Below are 17,452 nucleotides of genomic sequence, written 5' to 3'. Positions count from 1 at the left end.
TAGGTATAGGGCATGCACCCGGGTTTACCCGGTTCCGAAAAACCCGGGTAAACCCGGGTTTTTTGATGATCTTGAGAACCGGGTCTGAATAGTATGAAACCCGGTTCTCCCGGTTCTGACCAAAATATTAAAATATAAAGTATTATTTATATATTGATGCATTATTTTAACAAATTTATTCTATCTGGCAACGTCAGACTCACGTGTATCGCGAATTTTCGTGCCATGCCTCAAGCGGGGCTCTGATTGGTTGTCTAACCTTAGATGCTATAAGTTTCCTACGTATTACCAAAAAAAAAATTTGGCTTCGAAAATGACAAAAATTAGGCTACTGAAATATTTTTATTAGATTTGTCGTGAATTTGAAAAGCTGTTGATTTTACTGTTTCATATAATGATCCAGTCATGTTTTTGTTTTTGGTATCAAGCTGAAATTTATATCGAATACTCAAGTCTTCGGTCCCTTGATGCTGTGAAAAAGTCAAACTCACAAGCCAACGCATCAAAAGATTCAGCCGTAAATGCTGAAAATTTTTGCAAATTTCGACATTCGCATGGGACTCAAAACCTAGAGGGTACTTCTCATGAACACAGAGCCTTTAAATTTGGTAAAAGTAACGTCTTATAAACACAGATAAAGCAAAAATTGCTAGAAACATAAATTTTAAAGTTACAACATTATAAAAAATAGGTTTGTTCGGAGCCCTCGGAGCGCGAGTTCGACTCGCACTTGGCCGGTCTTTTGCTTTACAGTTTGCAGAGGTTTAAGTTTATATTTATTGTGATATTATGATAACAAGGTACTTTTATAAGACTGATAAATAAAGAGAAGTATTGAAATTTTGTTTCTTTATTAATTTAATAAAATAAGACACAATCCGCGTAAAATAAAAGGCCCATCAGGTACTTTTACAGTTACTTTTTTTTAATTTCGTATTTTTTCCGAGGTATTATAAAAGAACCGGGTAACCCGGTTCTACCCGGTTCTGAGCTCGATTTGGAACCGGGTTTCAGAAACTTGGAACCGGACTCGGTTCTGCATGCCCTAGGTAGGTACTATAATTATTTATTGTAGAACACCTCCACAATTTGTCAACTTACAGTAACTGCCTACTCTACTTTCGAAATGCGTAAAATTTACAATTGAATCAAATTGCTTGTATTGCGCTATGCAGTTAGTGTTTTTTGTTTTTTTGGTTTACAATAAGTTATATCATGTGTCATTAAAACTATGTATACCTAGTACTCTCTATAAAAATTTTCGCAACTTCAAAAATAAATAAAATATAAGTAATAATAGAAAACATTATAAGCGACTGCTGAGTACCAACTTAGTACTTTTACAGTTTTTATTTAATTCAACTTCACTATGTAGATATATTATTAAAAATAGTATTGTAAATTTATTTAATATTTATTAAATAATTTGAATTAATTGAATAAACGCAAAGTATAGTAACCGTTAGGATTTATGTATTAAAATTGAGTGTACTCAGTTGGTTCTCTTACCCTATACAAATAGTTTCGTAAGTTAATTTTACTATATTTATGTAGCTTAGCCAACATAACTGGGTAGGCAATATATAAATCAAGGCGCAGTTAAAATTAACTGTAATTTTAACAACACCTTGATCTTTTTTGTAGTACACGATTAACGTCAATCAATTAAAATAATTAGAAAAATGCCACACCTTTTGAATCCATCGCCTTGAGGTTTTCAAATTTACTAGAAACAATTTAGATTAACTCATTATTTAAATAACTCCTTGGCCCAGTGAATCCATACTAATATTATAAATGCGAAAGTAAGAAAGGGTACATAGGCTACCTTTTATTGCGAACCATAGTTCGCTTCGCCCGTGGTACATATACCACGGGTGAAGCCGTTAATAATAAAGAAATGGTGAATAACTTTAGTTAAATAGATAATACAGTAATTCACACACATTAACTCCTTACGTTGACTTTTCACTCTTTCGTCTATCTTAAGAAAATAAAACCAAAATTCCTGCTGAAATCGTTCCACCTGTTCCGATATATTATCGAAAATACGGTATTGACTTTTCTGGGATATTTGGTGTCTAGACTCAAGAACTATTCAGAGATTTATCAACCTTAAAACAAATAAAACTTCAATTTATTAGTACATATTTATTTAGGGGTAAAACTCCCGTATATATTGTCTAGTAAAATTTTGTATTTTGGGATTCATTAATGTGAGGCATTATATCGGGACATCGGGTAGATAAATTTATAGCTTAGGTACTAGTTAAATTAGGGAATCATAGAGCCTAATTAATATGAACTAAATGGCTGGTTTGTAATAAATTATACAATGTCAGTATGAATTCCTGTTCAATTATAAACGTACTAGCTTTCAGCCCCGGGCTTCGCCCGCGCAGTTAAAGAGAAACCCGCATAGTTCCCGTGGGATTTCCGGGATAAAACCTATCCTAAGTCCCGGGGTAAAAGTAGCCTATGTCCTTTCTCGGGTATCAAAATATCTCCATACCGAATTTCATGCAAATTGGTTCAGTAGTTTAGGCGTGATTGAGTAACAGACAGACAGACAGAGTTACTTTCGCATTTATAACATTTTATATTAGTATGGATTACTCTTAGGTATTTCACATTTTATGACTAGGTATATAAGTTTAAATATTAGTTTTAGAACCTATGACTTATAAAATTTACAAATAAATAAATACATAGATACCTAAAAAATGTTGTGTGGTTTTATGAAACCACGGTAAAAGTGAAACTTAGGCACAAAATTATCGTATTTGTACGATAATTATCGTACGGTTCGACCGTCACGCGACATGCGCTACACAGACCAAACAGTTTGAGACGATGTAATAAAAGTTTCACTTTAATAAAGGATATTCAATAAAATTCATAATTAAAAAAATAAAAAGTACATACGTACAACGTGGAAAAATTATATCTAACATTTCGTAAATCCATAAAATAAATATTTATAATAAGTACAAAAACATTAATAAAAATTGTAATATGTTTTTTTTTATATCTCCATTTATTAAGCATTTTTCGTTATAATTATCAAATAAATTTAAAACTAAAAAAATAAACGTATAATTAATGACTCACCATATGAAATTAATTAAACAAAACAAAGTCCACAGTTTCACTCAATCGTTTTTACATAAACGCCTACAACCGACTATACCTCGAACTACAGAGTACTGACATAGCGTATCCGAACTGCACTAAACTATGCGAAAGGCCTTATTTCTGTTTTATACCAAACAAGCGGGGATGATAAACAAATACAATAAATAAAAGGCACACCTGATAATTATAATGTATTTAAAAAACATCAATTCAACTACAAAATATTAACCAGGTAATAAATGTTTTATGGAATTCGATCCAAAACCAAATTTTGTGGCAAATAAGTTTACACGAACACCAAATATTGAGATAGGGATAGAGCGACAAATTAAATTGAAGGATTTAATTTATTATTAAACTAGCTTTCCACCCGCGGCTTCGCCCGCTTTGTCTAAAACATAATAAATTATATACTAAAACCTTCCTCTTGAATCACTCTATCTATTAAAAAAACCGCATCAAAATCCATTGCGTAGTTTTAAAGAATTAAGCATACATAGGGACATAGGGACAGAGAAAACGACTTTGTTTTATACTATGTAGTGATGATAATGAAGCAAAAAATAATTGAAATTATATATGTTTTGATGTTTAATATTGGATGTTTGAATAACTAAGTTTGAAATGTACACCGATTGAATTTCAATTTTTGCCTTTATATTTTTACTTATATTAATGGAAATCTTTTAATTTGTTCTTTTGTTTGAAAAAATATGGCGCCAATAATAATATGATTGAAAGGAATGCACCTGTTCACATAATTTAAGGATAAAATAATGCTGGTAAATTCATTATGTTTTAAATATTATTTAAGGACATATAGTGCACTACTATTGTTTGATATTGCACGCCTCATAAGCGAAGCGTTGAGGTGGGTACTACTGTCACTTCGCGCAAAACATCTGATTTTTCAAACTTAAAATGTCTTTATGTATCATACATTGCACTTGTAAGATAATACATACACACACATATTAAGAAAAAACACTATTTTTAACGTTCATGATATTTTTGATGTCATTTTTGTTATTTAAACTAGTTAAAAAACAGTTTAAAAAAGTTCTGTCTTGGACGTCCGTGTGTCTGTATGTGCGGATCCTTTTTCTTGTTAACACGATAGCGACCGAAATACTTTACTAATCGAGTCTTTTTTTTTCTCTTACGCTTGAGTATGCTCAGGAATAGAACCCTTTCATTTTTCAGGGTCTGATTCGATGTGGTTTAATTGTTATTAAATAAACAAAAATAATAATTAATAAATATTTATTAAAAAAAAATTATGAGGCGTGCACTTTTGGATTTTCCAAATTATTTTTAAATTTGTTCTGAATAAAATAAATTAAAATTAATCACATTGAAAATTAAGTAAGTTCATATTATATAGTAGGTATTACCTACTATCTACTGTTTCCTTTTTCTTGTGAGCTATTTATATCCACACGATTATTAAATCTTCAATCGATGATAATATGCAAAACGTTTAAGGTGATGAATTAATTTTTCTAACATTTACGGCCCTTTTCAAACCTTCGTAATTTTTATATTATTAAAGTTGTCGTGATGAAAATTCTTGACAAGAAAGTTCAATAGTAACACAATACGTCTACCGTTTTAGAAACATGATTCCATGATATTTTCTCGATAGAAAAAAAATACAAAGTTATCATTGTTATTTTTTTTTAATCTCTGGCATCTTCAAAATAACAAACGTAAAGTTACGACTTTTTGGATATTAACTATAAAATATACAACCTATACGTCTACCGTGTTAGAATTTTGAAATATGCGATGGTTTTGAAATAAACAAGAAATACTTGAAATTAGCGCGCGACCAGCCAATATAGCGAGAGCCGCCCTGTACCTTCCTACCCCGATCGCTGCACGAGTCATTCCCGCTACGGCCGTCACACGGGGAACTTGTGTCGCTCGCACAATCGTAAAAAAGGGTGACAACACGATAAGACAAAATGAGACAAATGGGGACAATAAAGAAAATAAGAAGAAGAAACATAAAGGTTGGAGGAAAAAGAATGCTTACAGTTGGAACAAATTAATGAAGTAAGTTAGTTTTATTTTAAATTTGATGATAATTGTATTATAGACGATGTTTAATATGTACCCCTGTTTTAAGTACATAACGAATGTGTAAGATTTTTTCATTTATAGCATAAATAATCTGTTCAAAAATCCGGAATCCAGAAGGAAAATAAACCCACTGATTGTTCACAATGTGAATCCACTCCTTCGTAAGTACCTTTATTCAGTCAAAAATGTATGTTATCAAAGCTCTACTTGGTTTTATCGCATGATTCCATTTTTAGCAAAAAGCAACAAAGTGCAAAGAAATAAAAAATCATGGTGAACTTAGTGGAAGTATGGTGGACATAATATGGAACAGGAGCTCATTGGAGTAGTATTATATTTAAAAAAAATACGAAATAATTTCAAGAATTACATTTCTTAGAAGGTGGTAGATAAGTATGTTGTATAAAGAATTTGATGTTGATATTTATTTCATTTATACTTACTACACCTGTGCGGGAAATTGCTTAGTAATAAAACAGGTTTATATTCATATTTACATAGTAATGTGAGTTTTCATTTCGAAAAATTTTGTGTAAGTATATTAAATTGAGTTCCTGGGTGATCTGGAAACACAATTGGGCCCGGAAAATGGCGCTGCAGTCACTCCTCCTAATAACATGAACCGATTTGGATGAATATTTGTGTGCACATTTCATTTTTGTGGGATGATTGGTTGATTCGCTTTCACATTAGCTAATATTATGTATTTTTGTTGTTAGAAAGTAAACTTAATTTAATGTTTATAATACATTATTATTGGTATAAATAAGCCAGTGTTCGTCTCACATTGCTGTACCTGCCTACCTACCCTACCAGGGCCTAACTTTGTTCTGGCTATTTTATTTTGATTATTTGTAATGAATAATTACAATTATAATAGAGTGCAAAAAATAAATACATGCGTCAATATATTGTGTTTTTTTTTAACAATTTTTTTATTTAAAAAAATATCATTCCGACCGCGGCTTTGCCCGCGTGGAATTAGATTATATCGTGAATCCTGTCTTATCCCACAGAAGTGTTCAGTTCGGATAAAAAGTATCCTATGTGTAAATCCAGGCAATTAGCTATATTTTATCAAAATTGGTAATGTAGTCTTGACGTGATTAAGTAACAACTAACAAAAAAATATACAAATTAACATCCAAAGTTTCGCATCAGTTTTACTGTATTAGTGATATCTTCCACTCTTGACTTTGACTGAGAAGAATTAGGGTTTATAACTTCTTTCAGAAATATTACCTTTCATTTCTGGGCATGACGTAATATCTACGTCAGCATCAAATTCTATCTAAATCCATTCAGTAGTCCGCGTTATTGAGTACCATTTCATTTTTTCAGAGTAACAATATTTTTTGTTATTTTAAAGATTATTTATAACCTGTATTATTTTGTAATAAAGTAAACATTACGAAATAATAATAATTATTAATAATGTCTAAGTACCTAGTTGTTAAAAAGAAGATTATAAGCAAGAAAATAAAACCAATAAATCAACAATTAAATATATGTATAAGAATATTATAACTGTATGACGACTCCATACATGTTTGTCCCGAGTCGGCCAGCGGCAGCGCGGCGAGTTTGCAAGAATGACTTCGCGCACACCCGCGTTCGCGATAGCGAGCTATTAGACTCCGCCCGCCAAGCAGTAGATTTTTTTTTGTGTATCGTCTTAAAGCAATTCATTATTCAATTCGCAGCATTCCAATAAAATAATTAGCATTTCTATTTAAGGCTTATTTCGTTATTTATATCATACAGCTTTCACGGGTTACTAACTAATATTTGTGGGAAAGCCCAAACAAATCCACAGACAGCTTATTCAGGTAAATAAGACCCGCAGATTGAATTTATTTCGCAAGTTTATTCAGAGATTGCGGAGACTGTGAGCCTGTGATACTACTAAATGTACCAATAAAGAACACGAGCTAGAAATAAGAAAATAATTAATTCGTTAGTTATAGAATTAATTAAGTAACATCTCCAAATTGGTTTTTAAAATTCAGTTAAAAATTAGAAGCCTAGTTAGCTTATTTTTAAACTATTTTGAATAATTATGATAATATATTATTACGTCATGGAAAGTGCTCCCGAAGAATAAATATACATAATTTAAACAGAATTATAAATTGTGTATTATATAAAATAATGTCTATCGTGTTATATTCCACATACCTATAAAAAACATTCACAATTTGAGATGTAGAATTTTTGAAATTTTTATTTTGCAAGCCCCTCAAATCGAGGCCTTGTTTTTATGTAGGTAGGTATAGTGCCTACTAATGTTATTTTTTTAAGATTATGACATGTCCATAAAAATCTTGTTTACGAAGCAGAATGTAGAAATATAACTTTATCTAGGAAACATTTATAGTGGAAATTTTCTTTATTATTCACTTTTTAAAGATCACCATCACTTTCCTGTACCTATACAGAACAATAATTCACTTTATAACATTGTGGATTGCCAATTGCCTGTAGCCATACTTACCATCTATCCGTGTGGATATCCCATGTACTAGCTAAAAGTATGAAATCAACCACAAATTGGTGAATAAATAACGAGTCAATAGTAAAGGGAAATGCATGATAGATTATCATAATAGGAAGTTGAGGGTGGATCACGTACTCGAGTAAATGATGAAAGGTATAAGGGCCAAAGGGATCGTGACATCGCACAAAGATAAACGATAGAACGTACCTCCGCTTTATCGCATGAGTTCGGTTCGAAATTCATATGAAATTTCTTGGCTGATGTCTTTCTGAGGGTTTCCATGTTTACGTTAGTCGGAACTTGGATAACAGCGTTTCGTTTATATCAAGCCCTTTTTTATTATTTCTAACTTTCGATTAGATTCAGCTTATTTCATTATATAATTAGCCCATAATTTTTATCTCACGGTTGTAAAAATTCATTACACGTATTAATAAAATCTAGATATGGATGATAATTATTGTTCATAGGGTAAAGTAAATACGACTCAAATGTATAGGTAATAAAAGGTAAAGGAATGATGGGAAAGTATCTGTTCTTAAAAATAGTCATTCAAACAAGAACAATTGAAGTACAAAATTACTTTTATTAGACTTTAAATTCGAAGAAGACTAAAAGTAAATATGGATGATTCTTCGTGATATTCTGAGCAAAACGTTAGACTTCGTTATAGCAACCTTTTCTGGAAATTTGTGGAAAGGTGAAAAATTCATAATGCTTTATATAAAATGAACATGTTATTTTTAACGTGTTACGGGCCTCCGCGGCTGTGAAGTTCGTAATAATAATTAACGTCGACTAATGATTATTATATATATACATGTACTAGCGGTCCGCCCCGGCTTCGCCCGTGGTACATATGAAAAATAGATGTTGGCCGATTCTCAGACTTACCCGATATGCACAGAAAATTTCATGAGAATCGGTCCACCCGTTTCGGAGGAGTATGCAGACTAACATTGTGACACGAGAATTTTATATATAAGACTAGCGGCCCGCCCCGGCTTCGCCCGTGGTACATATGAAAAATAGATGTTGGCCGATTCTCAGACTTACCCGATATGCACAGAAAATTTCATGAGAATCGGTCCACCCGTTTCGGAGGAGTATGCAGACTAACATTGTGACACGAGAATTTTATATATAAGATATCTATCAGTAAAATTGGGTTGTCTCGACTGAGGCTTAAAAATATACTAGATAGTAGGTAATGAAATTAGAATTAGTGAAAAAAATACTAACAGAGAATTTACTTGAAAATAAAAAATAATGAGTAAATTATTCATTACCTTACCTCTTGCGCTATCCATCTATTCATATAACGATTTTAATAAGCATATTTTCCAAATCCATTAGCGAGATCTATCTTTTCAAAGATAAAAAACCGTAACGTTATCTGAAACGATAATGAATATGTATACTAAGCAAGTCAAAATACGGACGTAGTTTACGAGGAACTCGCTTCCGCTTCTCAATTTTCCTCGAGTAATGAGTAAATATGGGGATTTGAAGATAGTCTGCACGTCTGTACGTTACTTTGTTATTGCAGGTAATCTATACTGAATCAATTTGGAGCTTTATAAAAATGTATTTCCAACTTATTTCAGTTCGTCAGGATTACAATAAAGCTCTTTAATAGCTCAAGAACCTGAAGAACCAATTGAATATAGTTATAGAGTTTTATTATAAAGTATTTGAAAGCCATTAATTTTTTAAATTAGGTGCCATAAACCCATTTTACCGCATCGGCGCATCAGCAGCATTATTACTATTAAATAAAATTTAATATATTCAGAAAATCTATAGAAATAATAAACTCGAATTTTCAAATGCATATTTTCAATATTATATAATGAAAAAATAGAAATGAAAAGCAAAATGTTAGTGGTATTTAGAGCGATCTGTTTTGTTTTAATTATATTTGTCTGTTAACAACAGAATAAACAGAGCACTGCATTTTATGACACTCTAAATTAATTTCCTTTGCAAGATAAAGTTCGTCGCCTGTCTCTAAGTAAAAGGATGTCATTACATGCATTTGTTCAACTTTTTATCTGAGCTATTACATTGTCTGCATGTTGTGATAACATGGTTAAAGACGCAACTGTGCTAGGTTAGTTTCTAAAATAAAAATACTTCCATTTCCTCAGGATTTCTCTTTTAAATATATTTTGATTTTGAATTATATAATATTAAGTGCATTAACGTGTTCCTGATTAACTATATTATGTGAATTAATTTATTATTTCGCAATATTTATATTTTTCACTCACCTCTCCGTTATTTTATTTAATAAAGTTTGGGTTTATTGCCCTTCAAAATGTAAAAGTAACGTTATAAAATGTTTACCAAAAGACCAGACCAAATTACAAATATTCATTTTGGTCATAAAATAATATCAAAGACATACGTTTTCATAAAATACCTACTAATTATATATCAAATTGGAGCAGTCCATTATTCTACGGCTTTCATTTTAATTAACGTTTTTAATCATTATACAAGTAATTTGAACAGGCTTTAAAAAGATATCTGACGCTAGAAATAAAGTAAGTATTTGTTTAGAGATCATAATGAAACTGAACTAGACCAAAATCATTAAAGGTAACCTTTTTCAAGGTACAGTAGTTTTTAAAATAAATAAGGAAATAAATGTTTTAAAAATTTTCAAATACTTTTTTATAACACAACTAGCGGTCCGCCCCGGCTTCGCCCGTGATACATATTTTACGTATTTTCTACATAAGAATTAAGAACCATTTTCGTATGTACGTCAAGGAATATAATAAAAAAAGAATTGTCGAAAACTGTCCACCTGTTCACGTGTGATGCCATGACCAAGGAAAACAGGAATACCTACTATTTTCTGTAGATTAAAAAAAACTTCAACTTTAACTTTACTTTTAAAAATTCGTTACATATATCTTTTGAATGGAATATCCAATTTTTTCATTTAAAAAGTATGCTGGTATTGAAACAGTCTATAATAAAACATCATTTAATGGGATAAGGGTATGTCGGCACTTCTATTTACTTTGAAAACGTAAAAAATGGTATCGCGGACTTTCTTGTAGATATTGATCCATCCTATAATACCGTAGAACATTTTTTTGTTCTATCTTCAATAGATTCTGCAGCGCACGCGATGACATAATTTTTATTAAGGATTTTTTTCAACTTGGGTTACATTATTGGTACGGATCTCTAATTTTTTTGAAAATGCAATATAGCCTATGTTGCTCAGTGAAGATGCATTTTTGAAATCGGTCCAGTAGTTTATGCGTGAAAACATAATTACATACATAATTACAAACCTTTCCTCTTTATATATTAGTATAGATCATGGACTAATAAAATCAAGGTATAGATATAGATAAAATTGTGTTCTGTATACTCACACTTTTATTTTTACTTTTCTGTACGCTTTGGTATATGATTGTTGTAGTGGTAATACTAAGTTTTTGACATTATTTTATATGATCATAAATCCAAATAATTATTAAACATGTTAATTTGTAATTCAAGTACAAAATTACGTACTTCAAATATCAAAGCGGAACCCACCACAAAAGGACTAGATTCTGACTTGGGATGTTTTTATTAACCTATTTATATTTTGTTTATATGAGCATTTAATGTTATAAGAATAAAAAGCAATGGAATACCATAAAATAAAGTAAAAATTTACGACAACCTTCCCACAGATATGTGTTAGTATACATATATCACATATATGTAGGTACTTGAAGTTTTTATTTTTCTTAAGATGAGAAATAATAATTCTACCCTGCCGTAATAAGGGCCTTCATAAATGTACCGGTAAATATTTTGAGAGCAGAGATATTTAATGAAATCCACATATTATATACTTACACTTATATAGGTACCGTTTTAATAACTTTAAGAGATTTGATTTTCAATTCATATAAAATTAAGGGTATAAGTAAGAAATTCTTCTAAATTAAAAGTATATGTATGTGTATTATATAGCACGTTGGTTTTATATGGAATTTTACTCTACTAAACTATTTATTACCCTATGCCTATGGTAATAAATAGTTTTAAAAAGTTTTCTGGTACGATACTCGAACGATAAAAAGTAGAGCCTTGAAAGTTATGGTTATTAATTGTTTACCTCGTAAGTTCAATGTTACTTTATATTTCTTAAAGAAGAGAATACTCTTGATACTATAGGATATATAATATATATTTACAATACAATAGGACAGGCCCAAGGTCGATCGCCCCGTCACAATAAATTATGTTTCCATGACTATTTTCTTTTGAATTGAAATATCGCAAGTTAAATTGAAAGGAAGCGATAAAGGGTCACGTCCGAGTATTGAATTTCTTGTCCTTTATTTTACGATGGGGGAAATAATATCCTTTTCAGGCGCCATTTTTATGAAAATATTCGCTATTGTTGCTGTTTTATTTATTACGTCTAAAATACAATACTATAACTTTACCTTACAAATAACAAAGATCTTACCTTAGAATGTTATTTTTCCATAGTTTAATAACTAATTTCCATTATCAGTCAACACCTATAATGGACGTACTTACTTTGCTGCCTATTTTCTAAAAGAAAACATTGGAAATATTTATCACAAAATAGTAGATTAATATCCCGAATAATTTATCGGTAAAACCAAATAATTGTATTCCTGCTAATGTCTTTATATTTTGGCCTTAAAATAATATCAAAGACATACATTTGCTGCTGTGTAGATTTAATGATCCATCCTGGTGATGAAAATATTGATTAACGAATGAATATAACATGTTTTTCTACAGAAAAACATGTTATATTCATTCGTATGTATTCAGGGTACACCCTGAATACATATTATATAACTAACAAAACTACAATAACAAACCATAATATGGTGTAATGCCTCTCGCTAATCTATCCTTTCCTAACATGACCGCAGTCGAAAACTTTTAATGGTCTCCTTTAGGCTCCGACGTCGCAAATTGGGCAAGAATGTTTTTAGAATAATATTTGTACTATACAGACGCGGCTATAAAATTTATTTAATTATTGTAAGGAAACAAAGTGCGGAAAAGAAATAGCTGGGAGAAATACTTCTTTTTCAATTGTATTCGCACTGTCCTTTCAAATGAACTGAGAGTCGTATTGTATTATCGAGAACAACACCATTCCATTCCTTTATTATACTTCGCTGTTTTAATATCCTGATACCATTCGCAGCTGATCATTATCATAATAACATGACCATTACGTGAAATTATAATTTGATTTTTTTGTTTCGATACTGTGATTAAATACACCATGTGGTTAATCACGTTAATACTTTTATCACCTTGAGAACATTCGTATGCCAGGGTACCCATTAAAGTACAATTAGTACTGGCTATTGATACTGCCTTCTGTGTTGCGCAAGCTAATTTGGAGTTGTGCAAAGAGTTTATTACGGCTTATAACAATATTAAAAGTATAGGATTTAAATAATTGGACCAATAAAGTGGGACAGTCAGTGAAAAATTCACTTGTCTTCATAAAAATAAGTATACTATGCACAAATTGGACAAAGAAACTCCTCTCAAAATGGTCAGTACTTTTTATTACTATTAAATAAGTACTAATTGGCCCTTGACACTTCAATAGACGACAAACAATATTCTTATATCACATTAAAACAATATTTCTAGTACCAGTAATTCTCTACAATATTACCTATCTCATGGAATAAACCCAGAAACACAAACTTTCCTATAATATTACTAAGTGTAGGAATAATCATAAACCTCTCAAACCTTTCCATAAACAACGTCATCGTAAAACTATGTCAATATTTTATCAATTTATAACTTTTCGTAATCCACTTCCCTAAGGCTAAGTCAGATCATCATATTATATATTACTAGCTGCGTTTCACCCGCGTGGCTCCGCTCCTGTAGGTCTGAGATTCCAACAAACATACAAATACTTCATCTTTATATAACATTAGTACCTATATCTAGATTTCATTCTTTCTATTCAGGGCGGCATAATGAAGTGTTTATTTGCTCGTTTCTTATCAAGAGAAGTGCCAAAATAATAAGTCTTGGTACACGTACCTATAATTTTTGTACTATTTACACAATAAACACAAATTATATTAAATAGACAGAGAAACAAAGACACAAAAGCTTTACAGAACAGATAAAAGTTATTAATAGTTTAACGTTACAATTTTATGTCGTAGGAAATGATTTCCACTCACTTGTAGGTAATGACGGTAACTTACCACATAATATTATTAAGACAAGTAATACATTAATGTTATCTTCTCACGACCTAAGGGCTTTGCTATTAAGTTTCATATATGTACCTGATCAAGTTACTTTGTTACCTACCTAATAGGAATATTAGGTATACGTATAGAAAATATAAAATAATAAAATAAAAAAAATAAAAAAAATAAAAATCTTTATTTACCAAAAAAGCAGTACATTACAGTTTTATAGGAGATCCAAACTAGGCTGTTGCCTGTGTCTTGGATCTAAGAAATGTTATACAGGTCTCTAAAAAGTCTAAAGTTTAGTTACATAGGAACACTTTGACATTAAAATAGAAATATTATTTATTTAACAAAAAGTGTGATTGTGTATAAGAGGGTCGTGTGTGATTGTGTATATGAGAGTCGTGTGTGATGTGTGTGTGAGTGTGTTTGTGATTGTGTGTGTGTGGTTGAGTGTGAGTTTATACTTCTGTGTGTGTATTTGTACTATCAATGCTTTATATTTTGTTCCAAAAACGGACGAGAAGAAAATTTATTAATTGCTTTGTTTTCATTCTTACGTTTAAACCAGGTCTTCTGTGTCGCTATACGTTAATTCGTGAAGCCAGGATTTCATTATCTTGTTGCATTTGTGCAAGTTACAATTCTTCAGTGATTTAGTTTTGCAGACATTATTGTAAGTGTGGATGAGTGAGTAAGATGGACTTCGTCTAGCTATTTTTGAGTTGTATGCAGGAAGTGGGATACGATATTTTCTTTTCCTTAGTAGTTCCTCGTAATCGGGGCGTGAAGCAACAGATTTGTGGGTAAGGGTAACTGCTGATAGTATGTATAGTTGGCGGACGCGATGAACATTGAACTCCCGATACAGTTCGTTTGTCGGAAAGCGGAAAGGCTTTTTTAGAGTTACTTTGATTAATGCACGTTGTGCTCTCTCCAATTGCAGAAGGTGTGATTTAGCGGCACTTCCCCAAACGGAGATGCTGTAATTCATTACGGATTGACAGAGAGATATGTATACTTGTCGTAAAATATTAATGGGGGTACAGTTGCGGAGCTTCTTCATTATGAAGATGAGTTTCCTTATTTTAACTGAAACTTCTGTTATATGTTGATTGTAGTTTAGGTTGCTATCTAAAGTAACTCCTAAGTATTTTATAAACGGAGTGGTTTCGATGTGATTACAGTCGCATGTTGAGTGAGTGATGTTGGGGTTGGTACAAGTATGAAGTTTAATAGTCTGATTTGGCAAAAGCTTTTGATGTGCGGATTTTGAGAAAGACAAGAATTTCGTTTTCCTAGGATTTAAGGTGAGTAGGTTTTTGTTGAGAGCTTCTAGTATGGTTAATAATCCTAGTTCTGTAACCTTTTGTGCATGTTTCCAATCTTTACCGTGAAACAGAACAGCAGTATCATCGGCATAAGCAATTGTGTGGGAGTTTTCTATAGTCAGTTTGAGTATATCATTAATGTAAATGGTGAAGAGAGTGGGGCCGAGAACACTTCCCTGTGGAACACCGAATTCTATTTTTTGTTTAGAGCTAAGGTTACTGTCAATTTTTATGCACTGAGTGCGGTCCGTTAAGTAGCTCTTAAACCAATTTAACGCTGTGTCTCTAACTCCCATTACCTCCAGTTTCTTTGCGAGTAGTCCGAGTGATATTGTGTCGAATGCTTTAGCCAGGTCTAAAAATACGGCTATGCAACAATCTTTATTTTCTATATGTGAAGATATTAAGTTGGTGAGTAGGGAGATAGCATGTTCTGTTGATTTGTTTTTTCTAAATCCGAATTGATTATCTGAAATTAGTTGATATTTGTCTAAGTAAGATGTTAGTCGATAATTCACAATTTTTTCAAGTACTTTTCCAAGTATGTTTAATAAAGCTATGGGTCTGTAGTTTTCCGGTTGGTTTTTTATTCCACTTTTATAAATAGGTATCACAACTGCTGTTTTCCAGCAGTTTGGGAACACTCCCGTCTCTAAGCTTAGGTTGTATATGTGAGTTACAGGTTTGATGATTTCAGGAAGAATGGCTTTTATTGTTCGGACTGTGAGATTATCTATGCCGGGGGAGCTAGGCTCACAAAAACTCAAAAAGCTAGGCAAACAAAAACTCTAAAAGCTCACAATTATTATACCCTTTGAGTAAACGAATAAAATTCCCCTTGGTAATGACTTTTCCTTATGAAGAATGATAGAATAATTGTAATAATATAAAGAGAGAATAGTAAGTTTTTTTTCGTTTTTGTTTACAATATAAAAATTAATTAAAGCTTAATCGGATTTATTTTTATTGAAATCCATTACTTGCTTACCTACCTTGTATTGTGTGTAATTTGTATTCACATCTATATCACATACACAGAGATATATGCTGGAGATTCATATTTTTGTTTATATACAAATTAGAAAGAAATTACAAAGAAAATATTTATTGTCATTTAAACAAGTGTTTAATCGACAAAATAATAACGTTGTTTTACAAAGCAATGTTCATATGTTTTAACAGCTAAAAACCAAATAAAAATATCGATTATTCATATTATGTAAAGAAGATTGAAGTCCATGTTTACAGCTCAAAGACTTATAGACCGATAACAGTGAAATGGTCCTTTAAATATCTATTACGACCATAATGTTTCCGCAGATAGGAAGACGCGTTAAAAAAAGGATCATACACAATCACAACAATTCATTTTTACAGCCTTAAGCCCTTTATTCATATTATTAGGTATATACATTTTTACTGTACAATGGGAACTCAACATCGATTTTCTGTTTCCATGAAAAGGGCTTGAGGTTTACGGCCTGATTCAAAAGGTTGCCGGAATAATAATTAAAAATAACAAACACAAATTGTACCGACTATAAATTCGAATGTATCGAAGTTAGCAAGAATAAAATGAATTTTTAAATATTATGTATTTCATTCTGTTTAAAATAAACGATAGGTAGGTAAACATTATTTCAGTTCAGTGTTCAGTCTTCAGTTTCAGTCACAGTTTTTTAATTTCGTAGATACCAATTGAAAATGGCAAGTTTGTATTTTTATTGATAGTAATTTGTGTTTTACTGAATATTATAATATGAATAAATTGAGATTAATGTAAGGTACAGGTTTGGTACAGGTTCATAGGTTAGATACATTCAGGTTAAATAATAAACAATTGTGGCTGTTGATAAATAAGATTTATTGTCAAATACAAAAAGAAATAAATTAAATTACAAACCCTGATTTCAGACGGACGACATTACATTAAAAACGTCTTCCATTTTTAAACAAAATTCAAATTATCAATAATTCTGTTGCCTACATTTAGGAGTTCATTTTTTTCAATCTTCAATCAATATAACATAATAATATCTTAAGATTATTTTTAAGAAGTAACAGATTTAAAATAAAAGGGCAAGACAGAAAAGAAAGAGGAATTATCGCTCTATTTTCCACATAATATTATATTTAATACATGTAAAAATTGGAAA

At 31.1% G+C, this 17,452-nt stretch overlaps 1 protein-coding gene and 2 long non-coding RNA genes across 7 annotated transcripts in view; 2 read left to right on the top strand and 1 right to left on the bottom strand.

Moving 5' to 3' along the window:
- Window positions 1-3,230, bottom strand: part of LOC149488479 (peroxidase-like) — a 51,116-nt gene extending 47,886 nt beyond the window's left edge. For 3 of the 5 annotated variants that reach the window (XM_089695654.1, XM_089695657.1, XM_089695658.1), the window contains exon 1: window positions 3,081-3,230. The gene's annotated coding sequence lies outside the window, so the exon portion shown is untranslated. The remainder of the gene's footprint in view (window positions 1-3,080) is intronic. The other 2 variants (XM_089695655.1, XM_089695656.1) reach the window with 1 other exon arrangement.
- A 1,389-nt stretch (window positions 3,231-4,619) lies between these two features.
- Window positions 4,620-6,127, top strand: LOC149488478 (uncharacterized). Its single transcript, XR_016315608.1, has 3 exons — window positions 4,620-5,193; window positions 5,302-5,381; window positions 5,457-6,127. It is a non-coding gene; the product is annotated as an uncharacterized LOC149488478 (long non-coding RNA).
- Window positions 6,128-17,027: 10,900 nt separating this feature from the next.
- The window catches only part of LOC149488470 (uncharacterized), a 129,270-nt gene continuing 128,845 nt past the window's right edge, over window positions 17,028-17,452 (top strand). The window contains exon 1 of the long non-coding RNA XR_016315663.1: window positions 17,028-17,291. This is a non-coding gene — a long non-coding RNA (uncharacterized LOC149488470). The remainder of the gene's footprint in view (window positions 17,292-17,452) is intronic.

Source organism: Colias philodice, chromosome 5 (genome assembly GCF_061535455.1).
Source record: "Colias philodice isolate Cphi_HAF_F1 chromosome 5, ilColPhil1 Martin Lab GWU primary, whole genome shotgun sequence".
NCBI lineage: Eukaryota > Metazoa > Arthropoda > Insecta > Lepidoptera > Pieridae > Colias > Colias philodice.
This window is presented reverse-complemented; position numbering and strand designations above follow the sequence as displayed.